The 18,101-nt window shown below is 27.6% G+C and overlaps 2 long non-coding RNA genes across 4 annotated transcripts in view; both read left to right on the forward strand.

Moving 5' to 3' along the window:
• The window catches only part of LOC136088709 (uncharacterized), a 6,045-nt gene extending 2,142 nt beyond the window's left edge, over positions 1 to 3,903 (forward strand). The window contains exon 2 of the long non-coding RNA XR_010642414.1: positions 3,670 to 3,903. This is a non-coding gene — a long non-coding RNA (uncharacterized LOC136088709). The remainder of the gene's footprint in view (positions 1 to 3,669) is intronic.
• A 5,613-nt stretch (positions 3,904 to 9,516) lies between these two features.
• Positions 9,517 to 16,603, forward strand: LOC136088708 (uncharacterized). 3 transcript variants are annotated; one of them, XR_010642412.1, is made up of 3 exons: positions 9,517 to 9,856; positions 12,996 to 16,153; positions 16,421 to 16,603. It is a non-coding gene; the product is annotated as an uncharacterized LOC136088708 (long non-coding RNA). The 3 variants fall into 3 exon arrangements; XR_010642413.1 differs by lacking the exon at positions 9,517 to 9,856 and having other exon boundaries at positions 12,344 to 16,015; positions 16,085 to 16,153; XR_010642411.1 differs by lacking the exon at positions 9,517 to 9,856 and having other exon boundaries at positions 10,499 to 16,153.
• Positions 16,604 to 18,101: the final 1,498 nt, after the last annotated feature.

The raw sequence follows: 18,101 nt of genomic DNA on the forward strand, positions 1-18,101 counted from the left end.
TTGTTAGAAGATAAGCAGGAAGGATATGAGTTAACTCTCGAACTAATGTTTAAAAGATTTCTAATACCATCTCATGTAGATTTCAACTTTTTACTACGACGGGTGAGAGTAACAAGTAAGTTTCTATATGTTTTATAAGATTTTTCTAGATTGAGTTTGTTATTAGAATTCTTTGTTTTAAGAAATTTGTTAAATATTTTATTTCATATTTTAATTAAAATTAAGATTCCTCGTGTTATCCAAGGTTTGAGACCACTTGATAAGCAGGGATTGCTGACTTTTTTTAATGGTGCATGTTTTTCTAAAAGAGAATTAAAGCTTGTGAAAAACTCTTCAAATGACTTATTAGTATTACCTTCATCAGCATTGATTACATTAGTCCAGCTAGTTATGGAGAAATCAATACATAATTCCTCAAAAAGAAATTTTTTTAAATTCCGACAAAAAATGCAGCTTATATGAGGATTAATTTTGTTTCTATGAAATAGGTGTATTAAAATTGGGGTAAATGATCTGATACTGTAGAAGTAAAATTACTGGCAAAAATATTTGTAGAAGTTGCATTAGAAAATATTTTATCAATTAGAGTTTTGGAATGATTCGTGATTCTTGTTGGCAATGAAATAAAGGGAAGAAAGTAATTTAAAACAATGGTGTCTAAAAATTCAGAGACAGAATTATCTGAGTTTGTTAATAAAAGATTGACATTAAAGTTGCCCATTAAAAAATTAGTTTTGTTTTTTTCCATAGATAACTTTTCAAAAAGTGGAATTAAATAACTTAATAATTTCTGAAATATCCATATTAGGATGGCAATAAATACAGCCAATAATGATGTTTGATTTTTTAGGAAAGGTGATTTTCACAAACACAGATTCTAAAAACTTTGGTTTAAGCATATTAATTTTGTTTCAAGGTTTGTAAATTAGCGTATTAGATATATAAAGTAAAGCTCCTCCAAAATAAAATTTTGTTGAAGTGTGCTCATAAACCAGTAGTCAATATAACCGTAACCGGTGTGCTCATAAACATAATCAGTATGTCCATATATTTACAATTAATAGGGTTATCTTCAAGGTTTACATCATTGTCATTGTTGTTATTGAGTTGATGGGAAATGAAGTCATTAAGTTCATTATAAAGATTAGACTCTATGGTGTTTGGAAAAGATGATATGTTGTTTAAGAGTTCATTAACATGAATCACTTTATCATTTATTGTTTGCAGATGTAGCTCCTTATCAGATAAAGAACTAAATGGAAAAATATATTTTCTAGATGAAATACAGAACCAAGATGTTTTAGAGTTTTTCAATATCCTAAATTCCATATTCAGACAACATTTTTTATGAAAAAGGTTTAGGCAATGATTACCTTGAAGGTAGTGATGGTTTGTATGAAGGTAGTGATGGTTTGTATAAAATAGTTTTAAATTAAATTTTTAAAATAGTTAATTTAAATTAATTAATTTAAATAATTTTAAATTAATTTAATTCTTAAATAAATTTAATTTAAATTAAATTAATTAAATTTAATTAATTTAAAAAAATAGTTCTTAATCTTAAACATCAAAGTATCAAAAAATATATTATTTTATATTTTGATTATTTAATGTTTTAAATTATTTATTGGTTGTTATTGTTCCTTTAAAAAATTTTTGAATATTGCAGATATTTTTCATATAAAAATAAGCCAGAAAACGTTACTGCTACACTGCCTTGGCTCGTGTAGCAGCTTGTTGTTTAACTTTATTTAAATTACAAAGTTTTTGTTTATAAAATTATTATGTAAAAATTGAAGGAATTTGTTAGCCTGCTATAGTTATTAACTAATGGTATAGCATAACATATTTTTTGTATACATTCAGATGCTTTGATTAATATTCAAAGTAAAAACACAAAATAAATTGTCAGAAACATGAAATAATTAGAATATCTCTCACACGCATACACATGTACACACACACTCACACTCACACACACACTCACACACACACACACACACACACACACACACATATACACACCACATGTGTAAATTTTTTTTTTTGAAAAATAATAAATTCTTAATCTTATATTTAAAAATGTCATAATATTTGTGTATGATTAAATTCTAAATTGTGTTGTACAAATATAATGAAAGTATTATTATTCAAAAGTATTGTTATTCATAAATTTGTGTCTGCTTTTTCAACAAAGCAGTACCATGCTACATTGACGCTTTGTTGAAAAAGATTAAAAAGTTTATTCAACAACAAAAAGTATAATTCAACAACAGGAAAATTCACAGTTTTAAAATTATGTAAGAATTAGCAATTTTACAACATGTTATTGCTTTTGTTGCAAAAGGTTTTCCTTTTAATACCATGGATCTTTGTATTTTAGAAAAGTCGACTATGGATATTAAAGACAGAATTTTTTCTGAGTTTTGCAATAACTTTTCTGGAGTGGGCCCTTAATTTTTAGAAATATTTTTAAATTCAGAGTATTAAAAACTCTCCAGCATCAGTTTCATTTTCTTACAATTTGACTATGATGAAATCAGTTTATCAGATAATCCTGAAATGTATTTTTAAAAAAGGAGTGAAATATCCTGAAGGTATTCAAAACACTAAAAAGGGTACTAGATCAATCATTTTTTGTAATCTAGCCTCTGTTCAAATTGTCCTGTTTATATTGTTTATAAAGCTGACCATCTTGGAAAACATGGACCAAAGATAGGAGTAGGATATAATTGAAGTAACTCAAGATTAGTTTGATTCTGTTTGCATTTCTTACTGGTTCCCAGTGGTTTTTGTCAAATTTTAAATAATTTTCCAGGTACTAAAGTTCTTATCAGTGATAATCTAAGCAGTCATTTCAGTGATAAGATACTTAAGTTAGCTGAAGAAAAGAGTTTTGTTTGTTAGCTTAATTGCAAGCTCTATCTATTTATTACAACCTTTTTTATGTTGTATTTTACAAATTTTTTAAAAGATATTTAAGAAAAATACTTGACTAATCGAAAACTTCTTGTTTAAAAAAAGTACAGACGCTTGCAGAAACTAAATTTCCTTTAGGAGAATTTTTTTCTTTAAATTTTTTTTTTTTTTTTTTGAAGTCCAAAGTCCCTTTGGCTAAAAATGATTATTTTTGTAAAATAAATTTTTATTTTTTCGATAGTTGAGGTTTGCTGTTATCAGATTGATTTTTAAGTATTTTAGATAATAAGTTTTTAAATCATATGGATTTAGAAATAAGGCTCTTGATAAAGACAATAAATTGCTCAAAATAGGCTAAGGCATTAATTTTTCGAATTGCCATAAGTTTAGAATGCTTTAAAATAATGAGTTGAAATTTTAGGGAAACCTTTTTTTCCATAAAATCTAAAAGGGTTGTAAATTTCAAAAAAAATCTGAGATGGTCACCCAGTAAGGTTTGGCTCATCTTATATGGAATGCCCCTCCTATATAAAAAAACTTAATATACTTATATATATTTGCCAGGTAAAGAGGTAATCTGCGATTTAGTAGCTGGTTTTGAAAAATGTAGTATTTACCCATTAAATATAAGTATTGCTCTTAATTATTTGCCCTAAGCTGATAAAAAAGTATTATAAAACCTTTAAAAAAATGTTAAGCAAGCAGTAGTTAATGTACTTAATCGACACATTAGAAAAAGTATTTCTTTAGACGATTATCAAGCAACATTTAAAGACGTTCCACTTTGCATCATCTTCTGTTAGTGAAACTGTTATAGTTGCATCGGAGTGTTCTAATATTCCTGTACATTAAAGACAACGGAATGATGACTTATTATGCAAGTTCTGTTAAAACATACCCATTAAGACAAAAAAAGCTATTTGGGTCTTCATTGTAAAATTATACTGTATTACTTTAGTAATAACAAATTTATGTGAACCTTAACTGTTGTTTTTATTGAGTTTTAAAACAAAACGTGATTTTGAACATGTGTTGCTTTTAAAGCAAAATATATTCAGTTACCCCATATGCAGGCACGATCGTTTGCAAGCGCTGTTTAGTTACGCATGCGTAAGAAAATACAAAAAAATTTTGAACTTTTAAAATGGCTACGGTTCCTAACAACAAAGAATATTTTATATGACAACCGTCCATTTGTTATTTGATTTCTGAAAACTTCATGTTGCAGCCTTATTTTTAATGTAGATCAGTACATTATTACAAAGTTTTTACAAAAATATAAATAAAAAAAGGGTAAAAAATATCTTAGCGCACTTAAACCTTATTTTCAATTAATAACTTTTTAGTGAAAATCAAAGATTTGTTTATTTATTTAAAATCAATTTTCTAAAAATCTTACTGTAGGATTTCTATAATTTTTTTTTTAAACTTTAGATATACATGTTCTATATTTATGATAATTTTCTGGTCATTGCTTCAACTTTTTTTCGATATCTATTTTTACTGTTATGCCTATTTACTAATATATGAAAGTGTGTGTGTGTGCGTGTATGTATATATATATATATATATATATATATATATATATATATATATATATATATATATATATATATATATATATTTATACACACATATATATATGCGTATATATGTATATGTACATATATATATATGTGTGTGTGTGTGTATATACACACACATATATGTGTATATATGTATATGTACATATATATGTGTATATATGTAAATGTATATATTGTTAGGGTGATTCTAAAAACAACTTTTTTGAAATTGTCTGCTGCCACCCCCTAAATGTGTTCTATGTAATAAATTAATACTAAATTTTAAAAACTTTTAAATAAAAAAAAATTTTAGGGTCGCTCAAGACCCTTAAACATCAGATGGGTCTCTAATATTTTGAAAAAAAAGTTCTTCAAAAGCTTATCATGTTGTGTCTTAAAGGAAGTGAAATTTTATAAAAATTCTAAAAATAATAATCATTTTTTTTAAAGATTACTATTTTAAATTTTATGGCTTAAAAACTACCATTTTTGAGGTAAAAATAAAAAAGTACATATTTTCATAGTTTTTTTAAACAAACTTTTTTAATTTGTGATTTCATAAATTTTTTTAACCATTTTTTAAATTTTTATAAAATTTCACTTATTTTGAGACCCAACATTATATGCTTTTAAAAAACTTGGGTCCCTAATATTTAAAAAAAATTTTTTTTAAATATTAGGGATCCATCTGATGTTTGAGGGTCTTGAGCGACCCCTAAAAATTTTTTTTATTCAAAAATTTTTAAAATTTAGTATTAATTTATTACATAGAACACATTTAGGGGGTGGCAGCAGACAATTTCAAATAAAGTTGTTTTTAGAATCACCCTAATATGTGTATATACACACACATATATGTGTGTGTGTGTATATATACACATTTTTTTTTTTTTTTTTTTTTTTTTTTTTTTTTTATTCGCCTCCTCAAGGCCACGAAGGCCACTACAGATGAGGAGGCTACTTAATAGTGGTTATAACCCTCTCTCAACTCTATAACTCCGAAACACGAACAAGGCCGCTGCGCGGATGAATAAGTTGAGCGCGGTACTTCCAGGGACGTGGTGGGGATCGAACTCGGAACCTCTCGCTTATGAGGCGAGCGCTTTACCACTACACCACTACCGCATATATATATACACACTACATACATATATGTGTGTGTGTGTGTGTATATATATATATATATATATATATATATATATATATATATATATATATATATATATGTATACACACACACATATATATACAGTTAGTAAGTTTTGTTGTAACTAGCTTAGTAAGCCAATGTACCTTTAAAGATACTGTGTTAGCCTAACCGATCAAATGTATATATATATAATGTATAATTTATATATATATATATATATATATATATATATATATATATATTGTTTATATATTTGTGTTATTTTTTTTTTTTAATCGATTTATTTAACCAAAAATTGAAAATTACAAATTTTTATAATTTTACAAAATTTGGTTAGGTGTCACTCATATAGTTAAAAACTAGTCATTCAAAAAAAACAAAAAAAAAACTCAACAGCAATATTAATAAATGAAAGCAAGCGTAAATTAAATTAATTATAAAAAAATAATGATTAAGCTGTAATAAAAATTCTCAAAAAGACAAAAAAAAATGAAAACACTCAATAACAACAATAAAAATTATTAGCAAAAACAGCACAAATAATAACAAACTTTACGCAAACGAAAAGGCAGGCACAAAAACTACAAAACGAAAACAAAAATTACATAACGAAAAGGCTAATATATATTATATCTATTGTTTATATATTTTACTGTTACATCCAATATCTAAAAATTAATTTTGCTTTCTTTTTTTTTGCTGCCTGCCTGATAGTTGTGATAATATTACAAACAAATATTAGCAATTCAGCTGATTCCTGGTACTGCAGGTAATAGTAACATAAAAAGAGTTTATTATCAAAATACAGTATAAGCAATTTTGATTTTATGTGGCTTTTTAAATATTATTTAGTTCAAAATATGATTGGAACCGAAAGTGCACTGTATTATTATCAATTAATTATTAAGATATATTTTTTTTAACTTAGCTATATGTTATTATTTATTGTTGATTTTATTAAAGTTACCTAATAGGTGTATGCATATGAAACCGCTGTTTTTTCTTTGAATTAGAACGTTTGTTTTGGAGATGTTTTATTTATATTTCTTTGAATGTAATTTCCATTATTTTCTACTACTTTTTGCCAATTTTTTGGTAACTTATGAATTCCATCCCAATAGAATTTCTCAGGTTTAGAAGCTATCCAATCATCGAGCCATTTTTTGACCTCTTCATAATTCGAGAAGTGCTAATCTGCCAAGCCATGTCACATTGATCGGAATAAATAGTAATCTGATGGAGCAAGGTCTGGTGAATGCGGCGGGTGGCATAAGACTTCCCATCCGATAGTTTTCAACGCTGTTTGAACAACTTTACAAACATGAGGACGAGCATTGTCATGTTGAAGAATTATTTTATCGTGTCTCTCAGCATATTCGGGTCGTTTTTCTTCTAATGCTTTTCTTAAACGGAATAATTGGAGTCTGTAAAGTGGCCCATCAGTTGTTTCTTTAGGTTTTAGCAACTCATAGTATACCACACCAATCTGATCCCACCAAATAGACAGCAAAGCCTTATTTCCATGAATATTCCTCTTTGGTGTTGATTTTACAGGTGCGCCTGGGTCAACATAATGTGTTGTGCGGACTGGATTGTCAAAATAAATCCATTTTTCATCTCCAGTCACTATTCGATGCAAAAAAGACTTTCTTTCAAAACGATTCAATAACATTTCGCATGTCACTAAACGCCTTTCAATATCACGTTCTTTCAATTCATGTGGAACCCATTTTCCTTCCTTTCTTATTTTACCGAGAGCTTGTAAACGTCTTGAAATTGTTGCCTGATCAACATTCAACTCTTCTGCTAATTGTTCTTGGGATTGAGCATCGTCTTCGTCCAATAAACTTTGCAATTCTGAATCTTCAAATTTTTTTGGAGGTTTACCACGTTCCTTGTTGTCAAGATCGAAATCGCCACTTTTAAATCTTCTAAACCAATCTCTGCAAGTTGTTTCAGATAAAGCATGGTCAGAATAAGCTTCTACAAGCAAACGATGACTTTCTGCAGCAGTTTTCTTTAAAATAAAATAGTGAAGTAATACTTCCCGCAAATGCATATTTGAAGGCACAAAGTTGTTCATTTTGAAAGATGTATAAAATTATCTAGATATGAATAAAATCAAATTAAAAACTATGATATTTAAAGCAAATTGAACGTAGTTTCACACACATAATCATCCATACATTAATTTTGTCTTAAAAAGAAAATTAACTTGTCTTATTTTAAACAGCGGTTTCATATGCATACACCTATTAATATTTTTTATTTCAGTTAGAACATAAAAATAAAATTGCTCACACTGTGTTTTGACGATAAATGCTTTATTAGGGTGTCCCAAGAAACAACATTTTTGAAAAATATATGCAAATTAAGCGATATCATATGAAAATTTAGTGAACAGAAAAATATCATAAATAAAGAACATATTTATCTGAAGTTTAAAAAAAAAATTATTGAAATCCTATAGTCAGATTTTTAGAAAATTGATTTCAAATAAATAAACAAATCTATAATTTTGACTGAAAAGGTATTAAATAAAACTAAAGTTTAAGCATGCTAAGATTTTTGCATAAACTGTTATGCAAAAATCTTAGCATGCTTAAACTTTAGTTTTAAACTGTTGCCATATAAAATATTCTCTGTAGTTAAGAACCGAAGCCATTTTAAAAGTTCAAAAGTTTTTCGGATTTTTTTACGCATGCGTACCTTTTCATAGCGCTTTTTACTAATATCTAAACAACCGTGCAGGGTAACTTGAAATGACTTATCTATTATCTTGAAATGACTTAAGTATACTTAATCGTTTTATTTAAATATTGTTTTGAATTTTAATTTGGTAATAGTCAACTTTCACCAAATTCAATAAGTTATTTAAACTATTTTCAATAAAGAAAGAATGGCATACAAAAATATCTCAAAAACGTTTAAAGTAGCCGGTTTACAGAACCTGCGATTATTCTACTATCCGATCACACCGTGATTGCAATTGCTTTACTTTTGGCTACAACTTTGATTTTAGTTCCCTCTTCCTCAAATTTTCATCTCATCGCTTTTCATAGTTGAAGCATTGAAGTTCGGCACCTCGTGTATCTTAATATCAAAAAAAATTACCATGCATGTTTTCAATTTTTATATCTCAAATATTTTATCTAAATTTCAAGTTTGAAATATTGAATCAAGAATAATACGCACGCCTGTTAAACCTTTGTCAAGTTCTTCTGTTAAATTTTCTCTTCTAAATGTGAGTGTGCACGGGTGTAGTAGTCCTATTCCAATTGCAATCTTGCACCTTTTACATATTTTTATTGTTCCAGGTGATGATGTTTTCACTCTTCCCAACTTGATTCTCCCTCTATTTTCAGATGTTGATCCTGGAGTAATTGTAGTTCGAACAATTTCAAAGATGTCACAAATACAAAATGATTGATTTTTGGTGAGATAACAGATGTTTGGTTTCTGGTCAGAACACTAACTTTGACTTTTGAGAAATCATGCGTTTTACTTATAATAATGTTTTTATCTTATTTTTCAAGTCATTCTAAAGTTATTCTACATTTAGCACAAATGACATTAGGAGTGTTAATGTTAATGGCATTATGAAACGATCTGAGCGATACTAAAATATTTTATTTTTTCAATTAAAATATTTTTTTAATTACTGCAGTAGATGCAAAGAACATTCATAATGTCTTTTAATAAGTTTTCTTACGGTATATCACAAGGAAGTATACAAAACAGAGAAATGCTGTTTATACATTTATTCCGTAACGTAAAAGATCTATTTTAAAATGCTGCAAAAAAACTTTTTTTTTCTTTATAACACATTTGGGACGGTAGGTCCCAATTTTTCAGGGGTATATTGCCCAGTGAAAAATAAAACCGCGTCCCACATGGGTTACGCGTGGGTTCCGTGTGGGATTGATGGGATTTACGTGGGACGGTTTTTCCCATGTGGTATCCGTATGGAAATTTGTCACCTTAAACCCATGTGGGATTACCCACATGGGTTACATGTGGGAACCATATGGTATTTACACACATGGGAAATCCCACGTGGGTTTCATGTGGGATTTGCATGGGAATTAATTTGAAAGCTGGAAACTAAAAAAAAAAACTTTTAAAAAAAAACTAAATAAAATTAAAAATCGACATTGCATTGCGTTACGTTTATATTGTGTGAAAATATTTTATATTAATATAGAGAATGGCAAGCAAGTATGTAAGTACCACCAAAAATTTTTATCTTTCTTTATAGAAGTAAGATTAAGATTTGTGCAAATAGACGTATTATTAGGATAATATAATAGTTATTTGAATTTAGATTTTGAGTAAATTATTTGCAAACAATCAACTGATGCAAGTTGAAATGTTGTCAAAAACCAATCTTGCATGCATGGGACACTGCAGTGTCCCTCAAAGAAATGCAGGTTTGAAAGTCAAAGAATTCCCAATTTTTTTTTATAAAAAAAAGAAAAAAATAGGATGGAGATGGGTTTCTGTAACTTTTTTTATGCTCCAAAACTTTTAACTTTAGATATAATAAGGTCCTTAAGACTTAAGGGACTTACGAACTACATTGAGGAACAAAAACAGGATATTTACAGAAACTTTTCAATTTTTAATTTGGAGTACCAGTGTTATTGGGAATAAAGCCTCTGGGTCCAGTATTCAAAGTAATATGTTCTAAAGTAATGTTTAAATAAAATAATATGCTTTAAAATGCATATAGTTATACATATAACTCCTGATAGTTAAATATATGTATAACTATTATACATATAATTTGTTATAAAAACTTATTTTTTAAGGTTATGCTTAAACAAATTAGTACCAATCAATTCAAATTCAAGATTTAGTTAAAGTTCTTATTTATTCATTGTTTTTGTTAATTTTATATTTATTTGTTCAAATTTAGCAGTTAGTACTATTTTTTACTACAGTAAGAATGTTTATCATTGTTGAACGTGATTTTATTAGTAACTTAATTTTATTTTCAACATATTTTGACAACACCCTTTATATTTTAAATGATGACAGCTTTACTTTTCTAATGATGTTAAATTTATTACGTTTCAATAACTCAGATTGAATCTTAACTGAATTGAATCTTAACTGTAAGCTTTGTAGGGGTTTGTTGTATATCAAATGGTGTTGTAAATAAAGTAAAAATAATATATATATATATATATATATATATATATATATATATATATATATATATATATATATATATATATATATATATATATATATATATAACATTAAAACAATAAAATTGATACAAAATTTCACTTTAAAACGAATACCATTAACATTGTGATGATAATAGCATTAGGAAACTAGTATTTATGTATTATTATTATACTATAAATAAATAGTTTTTTAATTCATTTTATAAAATAGAGACTGACAACTGATAATTAATGGAAATAAATACAAATTATAAAAATCATCTAAACTTCATTTATTATTTCTAAATACTATATTAATGTTAGTCTACAAAGTTAAAATCAATTTAGAGCATTGTTATTTGTTCTTTTGCGATTCGCACTTCCACTTCTGTCTCTCAAATTTATAAAATAGGTGGTCGAAGCTTGCTCAATAGGTAGGTTCTCAGCATAACAATGCTTTTTTCTTACACTTTCTTAAGAGAAATATGGCAAATAGATTACTTATTTTACCTAAATCATAGGGTCATCTATGCATAATGATGTCAGATGATGACCCGTTTATTGAACACCTTCACCCTTAATCAGACTCAGTCAATTTTTTGCCATTTCTATTGAAAATGATGTCAGTTTTTGTTATCATATTATGATGGTATATCTGAATTGTTAATATAATATAAAAAATGCATATGCCACCAATTTTTTTCTTGTTCAATTATAGTTTTATTCTCAACAGTACTAAAAGTAATAAAAAAAACAACATAAATTGTTCTTTCAGATAAGCAAGCTAATTTCTGAATTTAAATTGTTTTTCCTATGATCCTCTACAGTTTCAAGCAACAAAAGCAAGAAGTTTTTAGACCACATTGTTGGTATAAATACCTCTAAAACCTGCTCATAGCTAGCATAAATTGTTTTACTTTTTTTTTAAATAAAATATGTTACTTTTTTTTTTAATTCAATTTTTTAATTGACATTATTTTGGTCTCAACATCCCCTCCCCATTGTCAATTATTGTTAAACTCACACTGCCCCTCTATCTACTGCATCATTTATGGATGATCCCATAGCCTAAATACTATATATATATATATATATATATATATATATATATATATATATATATATATATATATATATATATATATATATTATTTTTACTTTATTTACAACACCTTTTTATATACAACAAACCCTTACAAAGCTTACAATAATTCAGTTAAAATTCAATCTGAGTTATTGAAATGTAATAAATTTAACATCAATAGAAAAGTAAAGCCGTCATCATTTAAAATGTAAAGGGTGTTGTCAAAATATGTTGAAAGTAAAATTAAGTTACTAATAAAATCACGTTCAACAATGATAAATATTCTTACTGTAGTTAGAATTAGTACTAGTTAACAAATTTGAACAAATAAATATAAAATAGTGAAAAACAATGAACAAATAAGAACTTGAACTTGAACTAAATCTTGAATTTGAATTAATTGGTACTAATTTGTTCAAGCACAAACTTAAAAAATAAGTTTATATAATAAATTTTATGTATAACTAGTTATACATATAGTTAACTATCAGGAGTTATATGTATAACTGCATGCATTTTAAAGCATTTTATTTAATTTATATATTTCTTTAGATCATATTACTTTGAATACTGGGCCCAGAGACTTTTTTCCCAATTACACTGTGGTACTCCAGATTAAAAATTGAAAAGTTTCTGTAAATATCCTGTTTTTGTTCCTCAATGTAGTTCGTAAGTCCCTTAAGTTTTATGAACCTTATTATATATAAAGTTAAAAGTTTTGGAGCCTAAAAAAAGTTACAGAAACCTCCCTATCTCCCCCCTATTTTAATATTTTTTTTAATAAAGAAAATTTGACTTTCAAACCAGCATTTCTTTGTGGGACGCTGCAGTGTCCCATGCTTGCATGCTTGGTTTTTGACAACATTTGAACTTGTGTCAGTCAATTGTTTGCAGATAATATTCTCAAGAACTATATTCAAATATCATATGAACATGTTAGAGAATGTTCATATGATATTTGAACATCACAAGTTTAACAATATTGTTGTGATATGTTATATAAATAATACCATAATAGATTATGATATGAAAATAAGATAGGATATGAAGGCAATGATCAAAGAATAAATTTACTTATAGAAATTTAGATGTTTGTTTATTAGTTTCAGAATATTGTATTATGTGTGACCACGGCCTTCTATAATAACAGGCCTTGACATCGCGCAACAAAGTTGTTAAACTGAAGGCCAATTCCTAATACTGTGTTTACATTTTCATCTTTTATCATTAGACGAAAGTTTGTGTTCACGCTTTTTTAATAAATCTTTAAAATTTGATTGGTTTATAAATTAGATAGCGCAACTTCAAGACGATAACGTTGTAAGGTTCAAGGCGTTACATTGTAAGGTAATAATATTGTCAAACTAACGGTAAGTTTTTTTAATAATTAAAATGCCTTTAAAATGCTGTGTATCTCTTTGCAAGTCGAACTATCTCAACTACAACAAAAATATCAATTTATACAACTACAATATCAATTACAACTACAACAAAAATATCAATACTCAACTACAACAAAAATATCAATTTATAGGTTCCCGAAGAATCTAGAGCAGAGAAAAAGATGTAGTGAAGCTATTCCAAGAACTGGTTTTTATTGTTACAGACTATACAGCAGTATGTCAACTTCATTGGCCAAATGAAGCACCTTTTGAAAGCAAGTATGGTAAGCAACGACCTTTAAACCCACCATCTGTTTTTAAAAATATTCCGCCTAGTTGTTTAACCACACCAGCAAATAAAGTTAGAAAAACTGTAACTTCAAGCGGTTTTCGAAGCATTTTACCAGATGAGTTAAATGATTTTCTAAAAGAGGATGAACTTATATTTGTTGATATTCAATCTTTGTTAAGTGATAATAACGATGTTATTGTTTTCCAGCTTAATAAAAAAAGTTTACACATACAATCAAAAATGTACAAACTTGGTGTTCCATTATTTATTCGAACACCTTAATGCTATGAGAAAAGTTAATGTTGGTGAATTTTTATATACTTCAGATATTATATGTAGAGCATATGAGTATTTTGCTATGCGACGAAGTTTATATGATTGTTTGTGTATTGACTACAAGTTGCCAAGTATAAGGACTTTAACACGATTGACTTCAAAAATAAGCTCAATGGAGGACCTAAGTTTCATAAATAGTATTTTTATGAATTTAAATCCATTGAAAAGAACTTCCATAATACTAATTGATGAGATCTATGTCAAAGCTTCATTACTTAACCAAAGAGGTGCTTTGTTTGGTCAAGCAGTAAAATACCCTGAAAAGTTAGCTAAAACAATTTTATCATTTATGATTAAATGTCTTTTTGGAGGTCCATAATTTATATGTAGAGCTCAACCTGTTGCAAATTGTTCCTCTGAATTTCAGTTTGCTCAATGTCAACAAATTGTTGATACGATAAATAATATTGAAAATAGTAAGACACTGGTAATAATTACTGATGGTAACCGTGTAAATCAAAGATTTTTTGGAATGTTTAAAACAGTTGATAGTAAACCATGGTTAACAACATCAGGTATATATTTATTGTATGATTATGTGCATCTCTTAAAATCTATACGAAACAATTGGTTGACAGAAAAGACTGACGAACTTCAATTTCTGAACAATAAATAAATGGCTTTGGCTAAGTGGAGTGATTTAGAAACTTTATATAAAACTGAGTGCAATAGTCTTTTTAAACTCTCTAAACTTACAGCTAAATCAGTTTATCCAAAACCAATAGAAAGACAATCTGTAAAGTTTTGTTTGTCTGTTTTTTGCGAAGAAACAGTAGCTGCATTAAGAATGCATCCAGAGATTGAAAATAAAGCATTTGAAGGTACTGCTGTATTTATTGAAAAAATAACTTTTTTTCGAATGTTGTTAATGTCAAAGCACCTGGTGTTGGCATTCGGTTTAGAAATGAATTATGCGGAGAAATCAACTCAGTTGGTTATCAACAGTTACAACTGCTACGAGATATTGCTGAACTGTCAAATTTTATGAAACCTACAGGTAAGCGTGTAAAACAGCTTACGCTAGATACTAGCAATGCAATAGCGCATTCATGTTATGACTTTATTGATCTCGTAGAAACTTTGTTGAGTAATGGAGCAAAGTATGTCTTAATAGGTTGGTTTACAGATCCACTTGAAAAAGCTTTTTCTAAGCTTTGACAGGGATCTGGAGGTACTTACTTTATAAACGCTAAATCTGTAATTGAAAAAATTAATATTCGACATACTAAATTGATATTACAACTTGACATTCCTGTTGATGGTATCGATGGTCATACTTGTGACATATGTTTTAGAGATATTTCTACTGATGAAAAAGAACTTCTGGATAATATACATGATCTTGAAAGCTCATTTAATAAATCTACATTAGTGGCTATAGTTTACATAGCTGGCTTTGTGCAAAAAAGCAAAATTAAAATTTATGATGATTCTACCAATTATTATTATAAATATGGAAGTATATTCTAATATTCTGCTAAAGAATTACTCACTAATTACCACTCCCAAAATACTAAAGCTATCATAATTTATGTGAAAATTAGTTTTGTATTTATTATGCTATTTACTTGTTATGTTTTTTATTTTCTCATTAGCCTATATGTCTCTCAATATGTTTGGATTTGTAAATATTTACCCTGTTGAGATATATTGATAAAACTTTTTTTTTGCTTGAATCAACTTTTGTTGGTGTTTTTTATTGTTGGTGATTTTTATTGTTACCATTTTTAGCAAAAAAAAACTGAAAATACAGTTATCTTTCTAATATATAGATATATACTTTGTTATAGTTCTGCTTGTTATTGATACTATTTAATATTACATAAATATTCTTAATGAAATTTGAAATACGAAAAATATGATTATCTTTTAACAATTTTTTGGTTTTCTTTTTATATTTCCGTCTTTACTAGAGATTATTATTAGAAAACATAGACTGCCATTACACCCTACCTAATATAAAAATATATCAATATAAGTAAAAGTGAAAGTTTAATCGGCCTTCAGTTTTTACGGCATTTTGCGCGATGTCAAGGCCTGTTATTATAGAAGGCCGTGTGTGTGACGAAAAAGTAAAGATACTTTTGCATCCAACGTCTACATCATTGAAAAAGTAGGTTTTTACATTTTTGTTTTTGTTTTTTTGTTTAACTACTTATCCTAATTGATCACTTTTTTTCAGGATTCTCCTCATGGGTTCAATCTCATTACGCATAATATGTGTTCAATTACCCATAATACGTTAGTCATTGTAAGTAATAAATTAGGAAATAATTATTTGTGAAATATTGTAGTCATTAATGACTTCATCCTGGTTAATAATTAAAATTGCTCGACTAATAAGGTTCCTTATTAAAATTGCTCTCTCTCTCTCTCTCCCTCCCTCTCTCTCTCCCTCCCTCCCTCTCTCTCTCCCTCCCTCCCTCCCTCCCTCCCTCTCTCTCTCTCTCTATATATATATATATATATATATATATATATATTTATATATATATTTGTATTTATTTATTTTTTTTAGAAAATGTTTGAAGAAAGTTAGAAGATACTAAAAACCTTGGTATTATGCAAGCCGAAGCGATTTAATTAATTCAATCGACAAAAAACGGCGTGTAAATCGCAAAAGAAAAAATAATATTTTTAATATTCATTTTGGATGTATTGATTAATAGCATTTATTTTAAAATAAATTCATTTTGCAACACGTTTTTTAATTTTATAAAATTTCGTCATAATAGTTTAAGGTAAATCCCACATAGGTTATAGGTGGAAAACATCACATGTAAAAGATCAAAAATGCTGCACATTTTGAGTACCAAATGGGATAAAGTAGCAAATTCCAGATTAAGTTAAACCTCTCTGAAAGCTTCGATGATTAATTTTAAATTACTATTTAAGTAATTTTTAAATTGAAAGAATTTTAAAAATTATCATAGAAGCATTCGGACTTTCATTTGTCTAGTATTGACTACTTTTATACCATTTGGATTAAAATATGTGGCATTTAAGATCTATAACATGTAGTATTTTCCACCTATATCCCATGTAGGATTTACCACATAAAACCCATGTGGGATTTACCATATGAAACCCACATGGGACAAAATAATAATCCCCATATGGGTTACATATGGTAGAAACCCACGCGTATCCCATATGGGATTTACCATATGGGATCCATGTGGGATTTACCATATGAAACCCACATGGGACAAAATAATAATCCCCACATGGGTTACATATGGAAAAAACCCACGCGTATCCCATGTGCGCTTTTTCACTGGGTAAGATTTAGACCCCCTCAACATAAGGGTGTTGCAAATATATGATCATATAAGATTTAAACCCCCTCAACATAAGGGTGTTGCAAATATATGACCATATAAGATTTAAACCCTCTCAACATAAGGGTGTTGCAAATATATGACCATATAAGATTTAAACACCCTCAACTTAAGGGTGTTGCAAATGTATACATAATTATGCGTACACATTATTACATATACTATACATTATTAAACGTTTAAAAAAGAGTTAGCAGGATTAAATAACAAAATATAAAAATAACATTAAACCTAAATAAAAAAACATAAAAGTTTATTTTATTAATAAAACTTTAAAAAAAAAATTTATTAAAAAATAAATTAAAATTCTAGGTCTTTAAGTATCAGATCTGCTACAACTCCTTCTTAGCTAATTTCAATGCCCAAGGCTTCATCTCCATTGAATTTCCAATATGCCATTGTGCATGTAAAAGATTTTTTCTTGGTTGCTTCCATTTAATTAACAATTCTTTTAAAAAAATAAATTAATATTGCTGTCATCAAGTTCCCTTTTGTGAGTTAAATGCTCTCCTATGAACTTTCCATTGTTGAAAATTATTTCTAAAATTTGTTTTTGTTGCTCATCAATATTATTAAAAAGAGGATCAGTGGTTTTAGCATAATTACCTATGGCTTTTGCATATCATAAACATTTATGACACATAAAACGCAACGTTTTTTTATTTTTTTTTAACGTTCTTTTATTTTAATATGTAATATCAAGGTGGTAATTACTACTGCATTTTTTGTTACTTATAATTGTCAGTTAATCGGAACTTTACGTCAATTTTTGATTTTCCTTATTCAGTTAACTTTAACAAAAGGAATTATGCATTCACGCCACAATATGGCGAACCTATCAAGACACTGGAAATTACT

Source organism: Hydra vulgaris, chromosome 12 (assembly GCF_038396675.1).
Source record: "Hydra vulgaris chromosome 12, alternate assembly HydraT2T_AEP".
In the NCBI taxonomy this organism is placed as follows: domain Eukaryota; kingdom Metazoa; phylum Cnidaria; class Hydrozoa; order Anthoathecata; family Hydridae; genus Hydra; species Hydra vulgaris.